Below are 21,447 nucleotides of genomic sequence, written 5' to 3' on the forward strand. Positions count from 1 at the left end.
CCTATTGCTGACTGCCTGGGAGAAGAGACCAATCCCCACCTGGCTATAACTTCCCTTCAGGTAGTTATAGAGAGTGATGAGGTCACCTCTAAGCCTCCTCTTCTCAAGACTAAACAACCCCAGCTCCCTCAGCCTCTCCCCATAGGTCTTGTGTTCAAGTCCCTTCACCAGTCGTGTTGCTCTTCTCTGGACCAACAAATACCTTCCAGTGGTTGTCCTGACTGATCATATAGCTGTTCATTGTAGTGATTTTTGGTCTTTGGTTTGGCTGACATGTCCTTGATGTGTCACAGAGCTTTGAGATGGTCTCTCCAGGTTAACTTCTGCAAGGTGATGGGTATTTCTGTCTGTTCCCAGGATCCATGAGCACCATGTGAGGTAAGAAAGCATCCCAGGGCAGAAATGCTGTATGACTTAGACTCTCTACCAAACAGATCTCAGGAACATATTATTCCAGAATTTTAGACATCAGCTGAAACAGGCAGCAGAATTGTCTTGGACTCCAGTTTGATTGTCATAAAAGTGATGGCAATTTTTATATAAAACACAGCCAGCCCTGTGCATGGATCTGACACAGTGGTTTCCATCTCTTCTGTGTAGATGAAAGGCTGTAGCAATGGCTGCTTCACTCAGAAAAGCTCTGTACTTGCAGGCGCTGGTACAGCAGGGACGTAAAAGCTACATGGGGAGCTGAGTTTATCCTGAACTCAGTTCAAGATCTAATCCTGTTGCGGTCAGAGTCTATACCAACACCTTTTTTTTTTTTTCCTATTGATTTAAATCTGAGGACTAAACTTGCTCCCCTTGTGTTTGTGCGCATCAGAATAACCAGTTCCAGACATGCTGGAATGGGGCAATGTGTTGGTGCCATACCATAAAACTTGTGATCTCTGCTTCTTAATGGCAGACTTTTCCTTGTTGAACACTTGTCAGTATTTTTCCTAAGGCGTAAAGCACAGTTGCTGTATATTCCAATGTCCTTACAGGAATATCAGTAGAGAAATAACTATGCCTAAAGTGTTGAAAAGATTTCTGTGTTGCTATATGTAGATGAGTAAATGAATAGCTAAATATCTTATGCATAGGCCTTACTGTGTTGTTTTTTTATTTTTATTTTCATCATTTGGAGAAACTTTCATATATTTACAAGCTCAGTTTCCAAACAGCACTTCGGAGTGCTCTTGTGAATGCCAAATCAATCATTACTGACTGAATAGGGAGGATTTTCTTCCTTAATTTAACTTCCACAGCAGCTGGTTTTTTTATTTTCCAGATATTTCCTCTTTAATCTTCTTTGCTTTCATGGGACATCATAAAAATTCATTAGGTTAGCCCAGTTGTCTCTTTTGGCCTAATATGTTTGCAGTATTTTACAAGTACTGAAAAAAAGTCTTTCCAGACTTGCTTCTTTAACCTCCATCTCTGCTTTGCAATTGGCTATGCTGTGGTCATACTCTGCTTATTTTTTTTAGAAGATCTACCTTTCATAAATATTTTAAGTAACCTCACTTCAGGTTTTGAATTTGGAAAATGAGGGAGCTTTGAGATCAGAGGTACAAGCTGTTCTTTTTGAGGTTTTCTTATACAAATTTGTTATCTCAGGACATGCTCTTAGGGAAAATCTTGGAAGGCCTCTATATCTGTCTACACAGTCCCCTTTAAAGGAAAGGAGCAGAAGTGTCAGTGTGTCACACTTTGCAACACTCCTGTGTGACAGACCATGTGCTGAAGTAAGCTTTTTGATGTGTGGTATTTTATTTAGTGCTATTAACAGTAGCCTGTAGAGTCTACTGGCTTTTCAAATACTTGGTAGCAATTTCAGTAGTGATACGGCTCTAATTGAAGGTATATCAGCTTTTGAAGCAGCATTCAGCTCTGCAGTGTTGCTCCTACTCCACTTGTTTTTTTATTATGAATCTTAAGGCAATTTAGTGTTTTTCCTAGAACCACATCTGCTAGAAATAGGAGACTGCAGCAGGAGTGCAGCTGCTGTTAAAGAAAGCAAGAGTTTAGTCTTTGTAGTTGTATGGGAGTGCTTGGAAGAAGTTATGTTTGTATCACAAAGGCTCAAACTGGAAGGTTTTAAAAACATATTTCTGCATTTATTTTAAACTGTCACTGTTTACTTCAGGGTGACAATAAACCGTGGTAGATGCTCTCTGTTAACACCCTGCCCTCCCCACTAAGGAAAGGTAATAGGAGGAAAGGGAGAGACTTGCAAGTTTGAAAAATTAAAAATGCTTTACTAATGCTACTAATAAATAGAGAAAATAATACAAAATATACAAAACCAATCTTGAATTTCCCAGGGTAGCGCAGCGTTGCGGTGGTAGAGCTGACACGGCTCCAGTGGCTTTAGGGCAGGTACCTGGAAGTCCTGGATTGGACTCCACAGTAAACCAGAACTGGATTCAGGGATGCAGGGTCTGGAATCAGGCCTTGGATCACAGAGACAACAGGCAGGGTCCTCTTCAGATGCTGGCCGTGGGAGAAGAGAGTGAGACCCTTGTGATTTTCCAGTTTTATAGGGTGCATGATGTGTATGGGATGAAATACTCAGTTGGTCAATTTTGGTCACCTGTTCGGTTTGCCCCTCCTTGCAAATATGCCCCTCTTACTTACAGAATGTGAGAAATTTATCAGCAACCTAGGTTGCCATAGCAATAAGTCTAAACCTGGGCTCTTCTGCATACCATTGATACCCTTATCAGCACCAGAGCAATCAGTGTCTGAAAACATGCAGCTAAAATTCAGAAAATTGCAGTTATTTAGAAGAACTTAGCTGAAAGGAAAATTCATGAGAAGAGAACTGGTCTTGTTTTAAACAAAACCATGACAAAACCAAAACAAAAAACTAAAAACAAAAGAAACCCCAACCAAACAAAAAACCACAATACAAACAGTGGTCAAGTCAAGCTGCTTTTGGCAGATTCTTGGGAGATGTCCGTATAAATTTGTTATGGTTTTGTGCCATGGTAATTTTTCTGTGGTAAAATTTTAAGACATTCAGTGCTCCAGAGAGGTCCAGCTGCCCTCGCTTTAGCCTGCTGCTCACCTCATGTTTGCTAAACACAATGGAAAAATCTGATGTTATTTGGGAAATGAAAGCAGTAGGGTCTGGGAAGGAGACCGACCCTCCAGTCTGGAGGTGGATTAGATTTAGAGATTGACCTGTTCCGTGGCTGTAATTCCATATAAAGCACCACAGCTGCTTTAATCCCCACAAGATTAAACCTTGGTCTGTTGCTAAACAGCGTGCACCACCACACCTTGTGAATAGCAGGTTGAGGGGAAGAGAGAAGAGCATTTTGGCCTAGGGTTGACTCTGCAGAGCTCTGCCTAGCTAGGTGTGTAGTTGGTACAGGTTTTAGTTGTGTCTAGTATCCTTGCAGCCTGGCTGGGCTTAATTTTCTCCCATGTCTGTGGAAGGAAAGAAGAATCTCCCTTTTTTTTTTAGTTGGAGGGGCTGGTGATTTCATGTGATAGAAATACACTGTGGCCAAGTAGGGGCTGAAAATTTGTCCCCTGATATGCGGAACCAGCTGTTGTGCAGGAGAAGGTGCTTTTTTCTCTTTCTACTGCTTTGTTCTGAAGGGTTAATGAATGCTGGTAGCTGCCCCAGGAGGCCCTCACAGGCTGTGCGGGTTTGGTGGTTTGCAGCCATTGTGCAGTCAGCTCATAAACCTCCAGTTATATCTGTGTTAGTGTGAGCAAAGTCCTCCTCAGGGCTGTGCAGCTGCCGAGCTCAGAAAAGGGACCCTCTCCTTGCCAGTGGAGTGTGGCCAGCATGGAAATGCTGCCCCTTTTGCAGCCTGCAAGTTGGGAGTTTATCATGTCATTACATGCCAAAGGGACAATCTGGACTTCACTTTGCAGCTCATGTAAGCTTTCTTCAACCTGAAGCAGGTTATTGCAATTACCAGAGGCTATATCAAAAAAGTCTGGTCCCTCTTGCACAGTAGGAAACTCTCCAAACATGTTGACAAAACTGGTCAGGTTTCTTATAAAAGCCTGTGCTGTAACAGCAGGTCTGCCAAGACTTTTACCTTCAGACTGATTCCTGGGGTGCAGCTTATGTTACCAAAACTGAGCTGTGACACCCACTAACTCTGACCTATGGAAGCTGCCTGCACTTGCCTGTGCTGAATATATCTTTTTATTACATGGAGGCTTACAGGAGTAGGAACAATGGTAAGTGCTCAGGGAGCAAAGGCAATGTTTGGAGACTGTATTGCCTCCTCTTCTCCCTTGATTTGGCAGGAGGTTTGACATGATGCATTTTGAATCCCTACAAACCCATAGCAGGGGTAGAAGGCACAAAGAACCTCCTGTAAGTGGCTGCTGTTCAGTTTTATTTGATCTGGCTGAGTGAAAATATAGCCACACTTAACAATATCCAGATAATTGCAACAGTTGTTGATTAAAATAAATGCTTGTTTTTAGCTGGCTCGATTTCTTCAGTGATTATGTCTGATTTTTGTTTCAATGATTACAATAGTGCTGATTTACTTCTTTCAAACCTTCCCTCCTTTCAGGATTTGTTTTAAAACTACCTTCTTTACAACTTAGAAGTACTCTTTCCAAATTGGAGTGTTGCACACAAGCTTTGATTTTTGTGTAGCAGATCCTCTCCGATCTCCTCCACCTCCCATTGATTCCCTCCCCCCCCCCCGCCCTTCCTGTAGCAAAGAACAGGAAAACCTCTGTTATCCTTGGGGCACTGCCTGTGTGCTATGGCTCACTGCACAGTTCCATGTGCTGCGAGGTGTTGTGTGTTTTTTGTTTTTTTTTTTTTTTTTGTTTAAGGCTCAAAGCAGAAAATAACCATTCACTAAGGAACCTGATCCTGTGGGGATGTTAGAGAATGCTGGGATCATTCATAGTTCATTATTTATTGCGGAAAATGAGAGTGCTAGGTGACTTGGTGCATGCGAAGGACAAGATGGAAAGCAAGTACCCCTGCTTTTGGCAGTCAATAAGGCCAAATACCAGGAGTCGGGGAGGGTGGGGGGGGTGGAATTCAGTAAGGCTGAGTCTGCGGATTGTTTGTTGTGTATGTAGGACATTGGTGGGTTTAATTTTTTTTTTTTGAGCACCATTTCTTGCTCATTCTTTTCAGGACAGGTACCCTAGGGTGTCTCTTTGAAGTTAAAAATAATGGTGGTTTAGATGACTCAGCATGGTTTGTGAATAGATTAATGTTGCTCTCTGTCGATCTTAATTCAGATACAGATTTTTATACAGGAATCTTGGATTGGAGGCAGTGTTTGCCCTCAGGGATAGAAATAAAGGGGGAGGGATGGCGGTAATGAAAGAAGGAGGATTATTGGCACCATTGAACTTTGTCATGTAGCTATGATTATAATTGGCATTTTCAGGGCAGTACTTCTAGCAGCCTGTGTTTCTTGTTTGGTTTGTTGGTGGTGGTGGTGCTGCTGCTGCGGTTGTTGTTGTCCTGCAAATGCTGCTCAGCTGTGACCACTGTAGAAGAGAAAGCAGAAGCATATGCTAACATGACAAGAATGTGATTCATATACTGCAGGAGGGACCATGATGGAAATATTAATAAAAGCAGTACCTGAGTAGAAGCGAAAAAACATTATTTTTTTAGATTAATAATTTGTGGGATGATGAGTTCAATAGACTTCAAGTATATGTAGGGGGTTGTCTTCCCCTAGGATTCCTTAAAGTAAAATGCACTGTCTCCATATATGTAAAGTTCTGTAGTCTTTGACCTTTCCCTTGGTTTGTCATGTTCTTACATGGTCACCTTTGCTCATATCCCATGGCCATGATGATGTGGGGTTTTTTGGGTTTTGCTGCCTGTCTTAGTGTGCCAGAGTGATTCATGCATGTTTGTATTGCACAGCATAATTATGACAAATAGGTTGAGCTTTGGATCTGAAAAGACACAAGAAGTAAATAATGTGGTTGTGCAGGACCCTTGTGATAACTAAACTATCTTCCAAAACAGTGCTGAGTTCACATTGAAAACTCTGTAAGCTCCAGAGTGACACTGAAGATGCTGGAGTTGAAGTGTGGTGGGGGCAGTGTTGTGAAGCTGAATTTGGCCAGCTGACCTCTGTTCAAGTTGGTGGATTTCCTTGGTGAGTTGATGGCCTCACCAGTGCTTGTAGAGTTGCACTTGTTTCACAGAGTTTGAATGTATGAATCAAAATCTAAAAGAGATCAGTTCTGCAATGGAGAGATGTGTGGAAAAGGCTGATGGAGTTGGTTGTACCAGAGTGTGTTGGACTAGCCTACAACCACCTTGAGGGGTGCAGAGAAGAAAGGAACAACCTCTTGCCCAGGTTTGCTGTGGGCAGAACAAGAAAACAAGAATTTGTTTTAGCTAAGGTTTTTGTTTCAGGTTAAGATTTAACCTGATTCAGGTTAATTTTGCTGGAAAGTACTTCCTGCTGGTGCAGCTTTGGGGCGGATGTGGCATTTCCTTCACAGCAGGTCTCTGAGCACAGATGAGACCATCATCTCTGTTACTCTGGATAAGCAGATTTTACCTCTTTTGGAGGAACAAACCAGGTGATCTGTTTTGGCCCTTTTCAGCCTTGCTATCTGAAAACTTGTGCTAGCTCTGCCTCGGGTGAGATCTTTTTGTGTCTTTCAGAGTCTTCTTTTCCTCTTGATCTGCTTACAAACCACATTATTATTACTCCTTCCACAGACCCCCCAGATCCACTACTCTGATGCCTGCAACAGAGCCATGGTGTGTAGCTGCTTTTAAGCTAGAGCGCTTCATGCTAGACAGCAGTTCTCACTGAATAGCCTTGCCATTTTATTAATGTCCTTTCTCATATCTTCTTCTGTATCTGAAGTTTAATCTTCTCACTTTGCTTAAGAATGCTCTTAAATTTGCTGTCCTGGACTCTGATCAAGCTGCCCTTTGGTTTGTATGCTGTTGATGTGAATCAAGCCTTTATTTGGTAGCAGCATCTGGTGAGGCGCAGGTTGTATTAAAGGGGATCTAAAATGCCTAGACTACTCTAAGGTACTGTAAAATAAATTAATATTAGTAAGAGTAAGAATAAAACAAGTCTTTATCTCTGCTAGAACTGTATTACTAGAATAATATATTACTATCCTGTTATTGGAAAATCCACCACAGAATAAATAAAGGCTGATCCTTCAGTATATCTTTTTATAAATACAGTTGTCAGCATTAAGTTAGTCCACACAGTCTCATTGGGCAAACAATAATCTCCTTTCACGCTATAAAGTATCTTTTTCACTCTAGTGTCTAGGAGTTATGTTTGGGCATAAAACAGCTTTGAAGAGCTTTATCTTCTAAAACCATTGTTTTCTCTGTTGCTTTTGTGCCAATTGCAGAGATGCTGGTATCCAACCGTTTGTAACGGTACAATTAAAATATATAAACCTAGTGCTGTCACAGTATTGAGAGTTAAGATTGTGGGGTGACAATCAAACCCTGGCAGATGTATTGTTAACCTCCTCTCCCCCCAGTTCCCCCTTTTGCCCCTCCCTCTCCCCCCTTCCCACTCAGGACAGGCGATCGGGAGGGAAAGAAGGACAGAGAGAAGAGAGTTGGAAAAGTTAAAGGTGTTTTACTAATGCTACTAATAAGAATAGAGAAAATAATACAAAATATACAAATCCAATCTTGAAAGTCTCAGCAACTGCAGAGCCAGCATCCAAAGTCCTGGATTAGACTCTGTAGCCAACCGGAGCTGGATTCAGTCTCTCACTAGGCTTCAGTTCGCAGGGACGACTAGCAAGGTCCTCTCCTAATGTCAGCCATAAGCAGAAGGGCAAAGGAAAAAGGGACGAGATCCTCATGATCTCCCACTTTTATATGAAGTATTCACGTGAATGGAATGTTATACACCATTGGTCAGTTCCTTGGTCACCAGTTTCTCGTTGCCCCTCTCACGAGATGTCCATCTCTGCTTATCAATAAGTTTGCATTCCATTGTTAGGTTTACCAAAACATGTGTCTGGTTCTCCAGGAAAATGCAGCTAATATGAAGACTTTAGCTGACAGGCAAAATTCACTAAAAGAGAAACTTGTTTTTAACAAAACCAGGACACACGGAGAATCTGAAATTTTGCAGAATAAAATAGTACTGTTACAGAGTGTGTATGCCACAGCCCAGGGTTTATCAAAATATGCATTAGGGTTTTATAGCTTATGTTGATGAACTTGTAGTGTGTTACTTATATTACTTATTACCTCATATGCTAAATATATGTATCAGTAGGTGACTTATCACTTAATTGCATAGTCCTTTTATAAGACTTAAAATGCCTTGGCCTTGCTCTTGGCCACTTTGACTGCATATATTTTTAGTCATGTTAATGGCTTTTTTGGGTAACTTAATTAAAGGCTGTAGTCCTGTTTGATTTATTTTGTGTTGTTATAATTGAGGCAAGTTGCTTTTCTTTTGATGTTATTCATTCAGGAAAGACACTTCAAACATGAGATAAAATGAATACCGAGTTCAGAAAGGGAAATGCACGGTAGGTTTGTCTAGAAGGAGACTATTTTAGAATGCAAAACTTCTGAAAAAAGTGTTAACATGGAAGCTACTGTTTTGTCTTCATGTTCAGTGGTTGCCTTGTGTATTGCATGGTAAGTGAAGGCAATGTAAATTACAGAGTGCTTTTTGAAGACCCATCACTTAGCTTAAAACCAGTAAGAAGAGTTTTTTTTGTGATTGACTTCTGTGCTACTGCAAATTGCTGATAGGTGGCTATTCCAGAAACAGTGCAGCAGCTCAACATCTCAAGCTGTTTGAACAAACTTTCACATATTTATCAAGTTATAAATGGGAGTGGCTCAGGATTTTCAGAGATTGAACATTGCGCTGTTGTGTTCTCTGTGAGCTTGTCCGGATCACAAAAACAAGGTGTTTTTCAGTTGCTGAAGGCTACACGCGCATAGGAAAGTGGAGAAGATTGGGCTGGGTTTTTGGCTGTCAAAAGAAAATGCCAGTATTTTAGGTGGAAGCTCTTTTTGTCTCAGAATGTTTTGGTTTTATATTCTTAACCTGAAGATGTCATCATTTGGGGGGGAAGAAGCATGCTGAGCTTTATGGTTCAGTGTGTTTGACAAAAGCAGGCTGTAATCATGAGGTCTGTCAGTTTTAATATTGACAATACTGTGGGAAAACAGATCAGAGATTAAGTACCAGGAATATACATGGATGCAGATACATCCTGTTGTGGATTGTATGTTGGCTCTTCTCCAAAGAAAAGTGGTAGCTCCTCTAACCAACTTTTAGGCTCTTCCCAACACAAATGGCAAAGCGCTGTTGAAGGGAACGTGGGTGACACACAACCGTTGGTCATCCCTGCGTTACGGCTGTGACGTTGTGTGCTGCTGAGCTGCTGTGATCAATTTTCTGTACCCCATGGGCTGTACAGTGCATGTAAAAATTGCTGAATGTGATAGGGCTGCTGCTTCTGCTGCCTGGTCAGGGAGTCTGGGGCGGGGGGGGGTGGAACTAACAAAACCCTTCAAAAATGCAGAAAAGTGGGGGCTGTGTATCAGCATGGTGGTGAAGTATGACAAGGAATCACCTGCTGAGCTTGGGCACCTTTAGGGCAGCTCCCAGGAGAGGTGAGGAGTAGAGAGAGATTGCTGATGGCTTTTTAAAACATGCATCTGTCAAACCAGGCTAAAAAGACTCAGCACGGTCCTTCACTTGAGTCCTTTTGGTGCTTTTGAGGAAGGAAAGTATTATTAGATACCTGGTTCTTGCCAAAAATGTTGATAAGCATTTGATTTTTGCATTCTTGCTTGTTTTTCTTTTGTTTGTTATTCTAGCGAGTGCCAGGCCACTGCTTTGACCATATTAAATTCTTGATTTAATGAAATGAACAGTAGAGAAAAACAAATTATTCATTGTATTTTAAGCAGATGTGTTTAAATGGTTAAAAAAGTAATTAGTTCCTAAAACCTGTTTTTACATTGACTATGCATCTTGCTGACTTTGTATATGAACTGCCTATATATGGAAACACAACAAATAATGTCCTGTAGGTTAGTTACTGTGCTGAAATGGGATAAACCAGAAGCTTGGAGATGTGTGTGTTCTGTGGATAACTGCCCTCCTTGGGATGCTTTCTTGCAGTATCAAAACTGGGAACTTTTAGCTCTGAAAGGTGGGAAGGACTGAGCCTTTATGCTGCAAAAGTGAGCACTGGACTTCAGCAAAGATATTCAGGGACAAGTGACCTAGCCCTCATCTTCAAAGGTCTTTGTGTAACAGCAAATTCTTTCCCTAATATTGACAGTCTGTAATGCTGCGCAGAAGATCCATTTGTCAGGAGAAGATAGCACAGAGCATTTCTTAATGTGATTTGAGATGTTGGTACATGTGGATAATCCATTTGCCATTGTGTTCAGGTTGTGAGGAGGAGCTGCAGGGTTGGTGTTATTCTTGTTCAGTTTGGCCTCTCTCCTGTCTTGCCTGTGGTTGTGGGCTAAGCCAGGAACTGGTATGTGGAGGTGAGGTGGGACGGGAGGTGATAACAGGACTCTATTTTAAATATCTATTTATTGACAGGGATCTTACAGAATTCATTGATGCAGATGTGTTGCTCATAGAGAGCAGTCCTGCTGAGATGATGAAATCCCAAGACCCAGGTCTACCCAGCAGATACCAAGCAGGGTGGGAAACTTGCCTGTTTCTGAAAAGGAGGATTTAGATTTGCTATGTTTTCCTTCAGTTGCTGAGGAAAAACTATCACTTCTTCTTGCACTGGCAGCCTTTTTCATAGGGACTTGAATTCATTTGTCTGTATTTTGAGAGGTTAGTCTTTGCATGTTCAGCCTGCAAACTCCAGTTATGACACTGACACTGTGATTCTTGTGGTTTTCTGGGGGTCATTACTGAATTTTGTCATTTGAAGGTTAGAGGACCATCAAAATAGCTTTTGCCGTGCATGGTGTCCGCTCAGCGTGGCTCACTCCTGTTCAGTCAGCAGTAAAGGATAGCAAAAATGTGGCCCTTGGCCTTCTGTTCTTAAACCCTGGAGGTGTCCAATTTTGTTTTTTATTTTAGCTTTATTTTCTTTGAAAATTGAGCAGATTCTCACTATTTTGCCTTGGTTTCAAATCTCTGAACTGTTAATTATTGGGCAGCTGTTGGAGCTCCTTGCAAGACATAATTTTAAGTGCTGTTAAAAATTGGAGGGCATGAACTGACTGTTTACACTTGCATCGCAATGAACTAATAGTAAATTGTAGCCAGTTTTGTGATTACAAATCATTACAATAATGCAAGATTACTCAGTTTGTCACAAATCCTTCCAGACTACACAATTAAAGTTGTGACCACAAGTATAATCCTGTGAGATAAAGTTGTTTCATTGCACAATCTCCTTCTGGTTTACTGTTTGTTTTATTTCGATGCCAGATTGAGTAACTGAATGTTTCTGTGTAGTTAAATTCAATAGCAGCGTAGCTGCTTTTTGAGTCTCTGCTAATTCTGTAGTTTATTTTGCATCCTTTAAAAATATGGATATTAATACAACAATTGGGGAAAATCCCTGATGATTTCAGCTCTAATACAGGGAAAATCAACCTAAAAGTGGTAAAGGAAGTTTTAGAAAAGAATTACTAGTTATTGTGACAATGGAAATAGATGTCAGATGGTGAGAAGATAAATGAGTTGTGGTGAGGGGTACCTGGTATTGGGTGATGGGGTAGGTGACTGTGAGGAGGTCAGCACCTCCTCACCATAGCAGTGGCTGCAGAATCACAGCAGGGCGGACGACAGCTGCTGAATGGGAATGAAATGTGTAGTTCACTTGAACACAGATTTCAGACCAAATCAAACCTTTTTGCACAGTTTTAAATACCCATCTCCTTTCTTGTGCAGAACCTGGTGTCTTTTCCTGAAGTTGGATGTCATGCTTCCAGTGTGAAGGAAGCTGCAGCAGGCTGAGGAGTGACTTGTGTCCCTCAGCCAGAGCCCAATGACTCCATGTCAGAGTAATTCTGATAAATACCCTGACTGAGATAATCAAAACTCATTGGGGGATTTGGTTATTGTCCTACTTATTAATTTTAATGATAATTGAATATCTGTACCCTTCACGCAGGCTGTGAGCCCAGCTTCCCAAGCTCTATAAACTATTTCAAAATGCTACTTGTTGAGAGCCAGGTAAATGGTAGTCTTGCTGCAAATGAGCAGGAGCTATTGCGTCCTTTAGAGTCACAGTAACTATGGCAAAGCCTGTTTTTTAGGGCTGTGTAAGTGTATTGAACTGGCAAATGTCTTTAGTCCCCAGGGGATTTGGCTATGATGCTGCTTGTATAATGTTTATGAAAGGCTTCTGCTCTGAAGGTGTTGGAGAGAAAGCAGGGAATCTTAAACAGCACTTTGCTCAGTGTTTGCAAAGCTGTTGTTTTTTCCAATGCTACGTGCCCAGGTGAAACTCTTGGACCTGTCTGTTCTCTGTCCCATCTGAGCCCAGTGCTATTCTCAGGTTTTCTGCTTCCAGGGTCAGCTCCTTCAGTGCTAATCCAGGGTGTTTTCACCCAGCACTGCTCCTTGTCTAGGCTGAGCTTGCCAAAGCTGGGTGTGCAGAAGTCCCTGTGCATCTTTCCAGGTGTGGCAGAGTGTATTTGGCAGAAGCCAGAAGCTTGTGTTGGGTTTTTTGTATGAGGGGCTTTTCCCAGATGAACTCCCTGCTGGAAGGCCACATAGTGTCCACATTAATCAAGGACAAACTAGGCAACTGAGACCCAAAAACGATGCTAGTGCCTTGGGTGTCCTGTGTTTTCGTCACCTGGTAATGACCCTAAGTTAGCAGAGTCCTGGTTGTTATGTTTAAAAAACAGACTGCCACTTTTTTCTAGTTTTTGTTTTGTGTGTTAAAAAATAAAGCAGCAAAGAGAAAACAGAGTGAAAAACATTTTTTTCACACAAAGTGCTGTGTGAAATTGCTTGGAAAATTTCCTTTCTTCTCTGCTCTGCACAGTTTTAAATCTGAAAACAGAGCTTGTTTTGTCCTGTATTACACTAAATACGTAAGTAAGCAAAATGATATTAGGAAAGAAAGTTGGGCAACTCCTGCTGTTCAAATATGTTAATTGCACATCACTGACATTCTAGACATGCTGTTTATTACTGAGTTATAGTTTCCTTGCTGCTGGAGTAAAGCAATCAGTTAAAAAAAACCCCACACAATATTATAGTATTTGCTAGTTCTTGTTATTTAAAAATAAGAGCAGATTTGTGAATGTGTGACTGAAGGTAGTGGTGGTGTAGCTTCATCAGATGTAAAGCTGTTAATGTTAGGTAGCTGGATCTCCTGTAGTTCAGGGGGCCTTGTAGCAGGTCTGTGACCTTGGTTTGACCTACAGTGCATCTTGTTGGGTTTAGTCTTCCTCTTCTGGTGAGTCCACCATATGCCTTTGTAGCTTGTGCCAACAGCAAGCTGTCCTTGCTGAGAGACAAACTAGTCTTTCTAGCCTGAACTCGTTAAACTTCAGTTCACAATCAGTATATGTTGCTATGCGTCTTGCTAATTTTACAGGTATATACTAGTCATCTCTTTCTCCTTCCCATACCCCATTTCAGGCAAATAGAGGCCACAAGCAAGTAAGCCACATCCCAGCTTCCGAACTTTCTCTTCTCTTTTTTTTTTTTTTAACAGATTTTTGTGCTGTTAAGTAAACTTTCCATCTATTGAGTAGTTGCGGACTCTGTTTTCTGGGATCTGTGCAATTCGTCTGAGCTGATGTATTGCCATCTGAAATGCAGGTGGCTTTCTGAAGTGATCTTAAAGCGTTGCATTATCTTTTCATTTGCTCTGCAATGCAAATGGATCATGAGGAGAAGAAAATAATCCTTGTACTGGAAACTAGGTAGATGTGGAGGTGGAATCTAGTGGTGATTGGGGAGGAGTTGGAGTATGGTGCCAGAGGTATCTGTGACCTCGAGCTGTGTGCTAGAGCTTTGCTGAAGCCGCTGCCGTCGATTGACCTGGATGCTTGATTGTTTGGTGGGGGGAGTCCATGGGAGATAGACAGGCTGCTAAATGCCACACATGAGTGGTAGAGTTCTTTGGGTCTGGTCCTGTGGAGCTAGCAGCCAGGGTAGAGAGAAACTGGAGAATACAGCAGATTTTTGTGTCCTTCCCCTAAATAGTTTATTCCTTTAATGTGAGGTTTTTTCACTCCTGTAAGTTTTTGTGCACAATAATTTGCAGATGAGAGCACACATTATTAGAAAGGTTTATGTATTGTGCACTATGAAGGCAACTTTTCAATATCTGAATGCTATTTTTTCAGCTGTCTAACTTTCAGTGGGTAGGTGTTTTGGTAAGAAGAATGATGTCAATTAACCACCTAACCTGTAGAAGTGCTGTTTCCTATGCTAATTAGTTCTGCCTCTGAGAATCATACTTTCAATTTATTTTTTAAAGTGCGTTCGTTCATCCTTTTCCTTTTAAGCTTCAATGCTTTGTGAGACAATATCCAGTCTCACAGAAAGAGTCTGAAGCTGAAGAGACCAAGATTGAAAGGGGATTGATTTCATGGTTTAATGGCTAAATAACAATGAAGCTGGGTTTGTAATTTCATGTTTGTGTGAAGTGGTCAGTCAGTCCATTCTGTAGAGTAAGCATAAGGCCTAGAGTAGGGATGGGTAAATGATCATCTGTAGTTTCTGTGTTGAGTAGCTTTTTTGTGTTCTTGCCCTCTCTGCCTCAGGGACTTGGTCCTGGAACAGACCCTTGTTGTAACTTGGTGAAAGTAACATATAATAATATTTAGTATCTATGTATTCAGTCTCTACTCCCATGTGACGTGGGCGTGCTGGTGCTAGCTTTAGGTTGCCTTGTTTAGTTGATGGATGCCTATGTTTCACCATGGGCTAGACTGCCTGAGCAGGTAACTTCTGAAAGTTCTCCAGGTCCCCCTTGAAGGTTTCAAATTATGGAGATTTGACTCCTGTGGCAAGTTCTCCCTATGGTGTTTTGCCCCCCTTATAGTAACTAAGTTATCTTACCTTCTTTTCAAAAGTGTTTAATTTCAATTCTTGTATCTTAGGTTAAAAAAAGCAATCTAACAACAGAAGTCTCTTCTTCATGTAGGCATTGCAGTATTACCATCAAGTCTCCACTCCGACATGACATAGGCATGCTGGTGCTAGCTTAAGCTGCCTTGTTTAGGTGATGGATGCGTATGGCTCACCATGGGCCAGGCTGCCTGAGCATGGTCGTATCTACTTTTCTAGCCATTGCGTGTTGATTTTGAATTGTTTCTTCAGCGGTTGTCAGGTGCTAGAAGAGAGCATGGAGTAGTAGGAGATCCCAAGTGAGGAAAAACACCTGATGAAATATGGAACATCTCCAGAAATGTATCTTTCCTGAGATGGCTGGGATATAGTACAACCATCATGAACAAATGAGCACATCATGTTTCTTCAATTCCAGCTTCAAAGAAACTGTGAGGTTCAGGTTATACCAGTGTCTGATATGTTTACATCCCTCTGATTCTGGTGCTATATGTAAATAGTAACATAGGCCTGATGTGGTGGGAATTAAATCCCATAGAATAAAAAGTAACTAAAAGTTGTGTTATGTTGTGTAATAAGCATAACAAACACCCCCATGTATAATTTATTACCTATAGTGAGCGAGTACTTAACAACAGTCATAATAAACTCATTCTGTTAATTCATTTTTAGATCTTAGCATACTGTTTCAGACCTTAACTGAAAGTGAATATACAATCGATGTGAGGCTTTTTATGTCAGTTTAATAATGTAGGCCTGCGGAGGATCTTTAAGTAGTTATTCTTTGTTCAATCAGGATAGGTTGCTTCACTATAGGGATTGCAGGCAAGAACATGCAAAATCCACCCCGAATGGATCATGTTTTAGCTGCTGACTGTAATCCTGTGTGATAGTCTTTCTTGCCCAGAGCAGCAAGAGCAACCTGAAAACAAGGGAAAAAAGTTGTAGTCAGGTATTAAAAATGTAATACTGAATTCTGAGGTGATCAAAGAACAGCATGCTAAGACTCAATTTGATGGTGCTGTGAACAATGTTACAGCTGTCTGACAAATGGGAAAGGTGGATTTTTTACAGGGTTCAGCTTCCAATGGCTTGCTTTGTTTTTGGTGACAGTTGTAAGGTGCTCAGCATGCAGGGAATTGTGCCTGCCTCCTTTCCCTAGGAAAGAGCTCTTCTGAAAATCTGGGATTTGGTTTTACTGGTAACGTTGTGTGTTCAAGAGGTGGCAACAGAGCTGTTAGGAGGAGGTGCAATAAATTGGGTGGTGTACACGCCCTGCTGTGCACAGTGGTTCCTGGGAGAGGGTCTGTGCAGATGGAGCAGCCTTTGCATTTCTTTCATCTGGGTGTATTGGAAATGCAAAAATCTGGTCAGCGTGGGCGCTGCTGCTTGTAGCACCAAACAAGGCTGACTCAGGATGGTCTCTGCCATTATTCTCTTTGTCATTAATGCAGCTCACGGCAGCTGGACTGGGGGTACTTAGGTGTTTATTAGGAGAATATAATCATTTAAGCCAGAATGAGCTTCAGAGCTCTAATGTGGCTGTTTGGGTGACAGAAATGAGATGTAAATTTGTGCTGAATAGCCACTGATTACGGAAAGATGATTAATGCAAGATTTAAGATTGATTTATGGATGCAGTTGTCAAGGCCTAAGCCATGAATGTAATATCTCTGTGAAAAGCTTTGCATAGATTAGAGACCATGGAGTAGGGGCAAAACAATGCATTTGCTGGAGGGTCTGATACAGCGTATGGGCTGTCTATAATCTAGTCAAATTTGCAATCTGCCTGAGAGGTTAGGCTTTACCAGAGCAGCACCATGGGTAATTGTTTTCTAATATTTCACTTTGCCTGAAACATTAGAAAAATGAGGTGTTTAATCTTTATTTTCATGAGGTGTACTTTTTTTGTCAAGTATGTTTTCCTCTTTTACTGGAAACTCTTAAAGTATTTCCTCACAGGAAATTTTAGATAGCTGATGACAAGGATAAAGGATTTAGTTTACTTTTTTAAAAAGAAGTGTTTTTTCCTTCTCTTCCCCTGAAAATTTCTGCTGTTGCGTGAGTTAAAAATGGGGCAAATGTTTTGTGCTATCCCAATTGTCGTAAGCAATTAGAAGCACCAAATAAGTTTTGACTTTTTTATTAGGATGTCAGAATAACAAGGAAAACTTCTGTTCTTGCTGCTTTTGGAAATAGTTCTGTGAACCTCTTGGTATCATTGAGTAATATGAACAGTATCCCAAAAGCTTTGAAAACCCCAGCATTTGGTTGTAAATCCAAAAATGTGTCATACTGTACCAAGTCCTTCTGAACAACTGACTCTGTCAGTATTCCTGTGTTAAACAATGTATTGTCAACACTGTTTGTTTATGGCATTTGTTAAATTGTTCTACAATGAGTGGTATGTAAAGCAGTGAAAAATGATTTAATGGTATTGTTTCTTCATTGCCTCTTTCATGCTCATTTCTACTGTCTTAGCCTCAATTGCTAGACCATAGTGTAAAATGGATGTTTTAGTTCAGATATAAAGGAAATTTCAAAGCTTAAAAAAACCTCCATATATTCTTATGGGCAGGAAGAGATGAGGCTTGCAAATAACACCCCAAGTGCTTTGTTCTGGGAAGGGATCAGAGCAGTCTCTGATTAGACATGCGGCTGATGCTCCTTTTCTTTTCAGTTGCGCTAACCTCTAGCTGGGTTCTCCTCCTATTTGGATTCTGGTCTTGACATCTTTCGTTGATCATGCAAACAATCAAAGTCTGAGCAAAACTTCTGTCCCATTTTCATTTTTTTCCATCACATCTTGCTTGTTGTGCAGCACTGAAAAGTCTAGGTGAATTTGTCCTGGTGTTATGTCATTTTTCAACAGCTTGAATCATGCAGATCTCTGAACAACAGTATATTCCCTCATAAGCATGTTCTGAAAATAATTTTAAAGAATTTTAACTGGCTTTCTTCTTCACTGGCTTGCGTAGGTTGGGCTTGCTTTAGCAAATTACTGCTTGTGTTTTGAGATGCTCTCTGTTTTACAGACCTGGCTCTGCACAGGATCTTGAAAGCCTGACCCAGGCGAAATTTAAAAAATCCAAAACACCATATGAGAAAACAGTATTCAGCCAGATGCTTAAGTTCTTACTTACAAAAAATGATTATTTTTTTTTTTTTTTGGAGCTGTTTGCTGCTGCTGAGTTCTGAGTATAAGAATGTGAGACCAGCAGTAGTGGAGTTGCAATGGAGCATGATGGTACTGTGAACATTAATCCAACTCATTTCTAGGGTAGTTCTGTTTAGTACTGGAAATCTAACGTTAAACATTGCCCCATCTTTGCTAATTCCCCTCTTGCTCTCTGTCACAGTACATAAAATCTTGACATCGAGTGAAACTGAGCCTCAGTAAGTCTCAGTGCAGTGGCGAGTGGCTTTTAATGTGAATTAAGGCCCTTTTTCTGCTCTTAACACCTTTTCTGCCTGTGCGTTGGAAGTGATTTTTCAAAAGCATGTGTCTGGCTGTTCCGTTAGTGATGCTGCAGTGAGAATTTGTGCTTAAAATTGTGTTGTGTGGTGTGAGGTTTTTTGTGTTGTGTTTTTTTGAGTGGGGGTGGGGGTGTTTGTTTGGGTTTTGGTTTGGGTTTTTTAGTGTGGGGAAGATAGTGGAAGTGAGTTTTTCAGTCTGCTTTCTGCTAGGTGAGTATCACATATGGGATTGCAGGGAATATGTGTATGGCTATTCAGGTGTGGCATGTTTCAGGGATGCTTTGAACTTTCAGTTCATACCTCTTTGCATTTTACTTCTCCCACTTATGTTTTAGTTTATGAACAATATTCCTTAGCTCTTGGCTGAGAAATTCCCTGTAATGAGTAGGGAACTCACATTTACTTCAGGTAACTAACTTCAGGATATTCTGAGGCATTAACTAGACTGTGCAGCTTGGTGGCCAAGAGCAGAGTGGCATTTCTGAGAAACGGCAGAAAATTGCAATCCAGTAGTAAAATACAAGAAAAGTAGTGCCGAAGTTGTCATATTCTTATTTGTTCTATTTATTTTCCTAACCTGACAAATTTAGGAGAATATGCCAAACCACCAGAAAAGAAGTTCCTTCTTTGGAAACTCTGCTGCTTAAATTATTTTTGTTAGATCAGACTTCTACCCAAGTAGGGAGACTGATCTGATCTTCTGTATCCTCTGTGCCTGTTCTCCATCATGTTTTTTGCTTGACTAGTAACTGCTGTCCATAGGAATACATGCCTGTCTGTATAAATGTCTCAGTTGTTAAATCACCTCCCCACTGGAGTCTCAATCTCATTTGGATGGCATGTGGAAACAGTAGGATCCTGGGTGGGTACAACTGCTTCTGGTATTTCAAGGTTTTAATAAACACTGGGATGAGTGCTGTTTGCATTGAACTCTCTGCAGTTTTCCTTTCGATGGTGGCTCCTGCCCTTGAAACAAGCTCCAAAACCCACAAAACCAGGCAGAGGCTGTGTAGGAACCTCTGCCCCTTTTTGCATTATAAAAATGGATGTTGTTATTGGAAAAGTTCATCCATACACATACTAGGTTGTGGGGTTTTTTTGTTTTGGTTGTGTAAATTTTAAAAAAGTGTGTTTGAGTTTGAAAGATAGTTTGGGTTAATCTAGAACAATTTTCATATTGATTTATTCTTTCTGCCCACTGCTTCATCTTGTTTAAATTCAGGAAGATGCTAAATACCTTATCTGTGAGGCTGTGAAAATGGCTCTTTCCTCCTTCCCTGCCCCCCTTTACTGATTCTTTTTGTCTCCTCTCCTCCTTTCCTAACTTGATTCAAGTTCTTGAATTGTTATCATTTCCTGATGTGTTGTGGGGGTTTTTTTATGCTTGTTTTGAACATTTTGTTGTGAGTCTGTCCCAGTGAACCAGCATCCTGCTTGGGGCCAATGCACTGCAGCAGAATTTGAAACCTGAGTTGTTGAACTGCACAACTGCTTAAAATTGCCCCAGAGCTCTACCTAAAACAGGACCTGGTGACCTAGTGATGGTGGAGGGGAGCTAAGCAAAGCTATTTTGTCTTTTATTTGGTCTGGAGGTGGCATGTACTGGAAAGGGTACCAGGGTCACCCAGGTGCTCCATCAGGTGCTGGTGGGGTGCTGCCAGGATTGTTAGGTACTACGAGTTGTACATACCCTCTTGACTATGCCAGCATTCAAAACAGAGCTGTTCTGCTCCTGCCAACCCTGAGGCCAGCATTGCTTTAGACACCTACAAATAATCATGCAATCATTTTGGTTGGAAGAGACCCTCAGGATCATCAAGTCCAACCATAACCTAACTCTAGCATTCAACCATGTCCATAAAAATGTTGTCTCTTTGCCTTTTAAACCCCTCCAGGGATGGTGACTCCACCAGTACCCTGGGCAGCCCATTTCAATGCCTGACAACGCTTTCAGGGAAGCATTTTTTCCTAATATTCAATCTAAACCTCCCCTGGTGCAACTTGAGGCCATTTCCTCTTGTCCTATCACTTGCTACTTGGGAGAAGAGACCAACCCCCTCCATGCTACAGCCTCCTTTCAGGTAGTTGTAGAAAGTGATAAGGTCTCCCCTCAGCCTCCTTTTCTCAAGGCTGAACAGCCCCAGTTCCTTCAGCTGCTCCTCATACAACTTGTGCTGCACGTAAGGTGACTTTTTGGTTCTTTCTGTTTTATGCTCTTGTTTTTTGACCAAGCAACATCTTTTTTTCCTTCAATGAAGACTGGAACGACTCCAGTAAAAGCCAAGATTCTCCTTTAATCACACAGTTCCGAGGCTGAACATCTGAGCAGTGCTGTGTAGGGCTTGTTGATAAAATTGGTGGCAGACTTTGAAGTAGCTGAAGTTTTGAACTGGTGTGTCTGTAAGGCAAGATGGTGACACAGGCAGTGTTGTTTTACAGATAGCACAGCCCTGCAAAACCTTCTGCAATGCAGGACAAAAGATGAGTAGTGCCCTGCCTGGTTTTCACTGGAGATTTAGCCTTATGTGACCTCACTGAAGTCAATGAAACTGCGCAGAGGAGAACCTGCTTCTTATTTAACTTTGTAATACAATAGCAGGTAGAAAGCCAGCAGGCAGATTTAAAAAAAAAGAAAAAAATTTGGGGTTTTCTGAGATAGTAATGTGAGGAAACATGTATGTGAGCTGAGCTGGAGGCTTTTGATTGGCAGCAAGGTCTTAACATCAACTGTGTAAATTGAAGAGGCTGCCCACATATGACCAGGATGAAAGGCAGGATAAATGGCACAGGGCTGAGCACTGGGCTGCTCTGCCCTTCTAGAAGGGCGACAGGTCTCCCCTGTTAACTTGGTATAGGGATTGCACAGCCCCATGCCATGCTCTCCTCTGCACCAGTCTGCTTGTGCTGGGTTTGACAGCAGGATCTTGGGGTAAAACTACCTCCTCTATATATGAGTGAAGTG

At 41.3% G+C, this 21,447-nt stretch overlaps 1 protein-coding gene across 28 annotated transcripts in view; it reads left to right on the forward strand.

Moving 5' to 3' along the window:
• The window catches only part of EPHA5 (EPH receptor A5), a 197,212-nt gene that overhangs the window by 15,854 nt on the left and 159,911 nt on the right, over nt 1-21,447 (forward strand). The gene's annotated exons all lie outside the window — the stretch shown is intronic.

This window comes from Patagioenas fasciata, chromosome 4 (assembly GCF_037038585.1).
Source record: "Patagioenas fasciata isolate bPatFas1 chromosome 4, bPatFas1.hap1, whole genome shotgun sequence".
Classification (NCBI taxonomy): Eukaryota; Metazoa; Chordata; class Aves; order Columbiformes; family Columbidae; genus Patagioenas; species Patagioenas fasciata.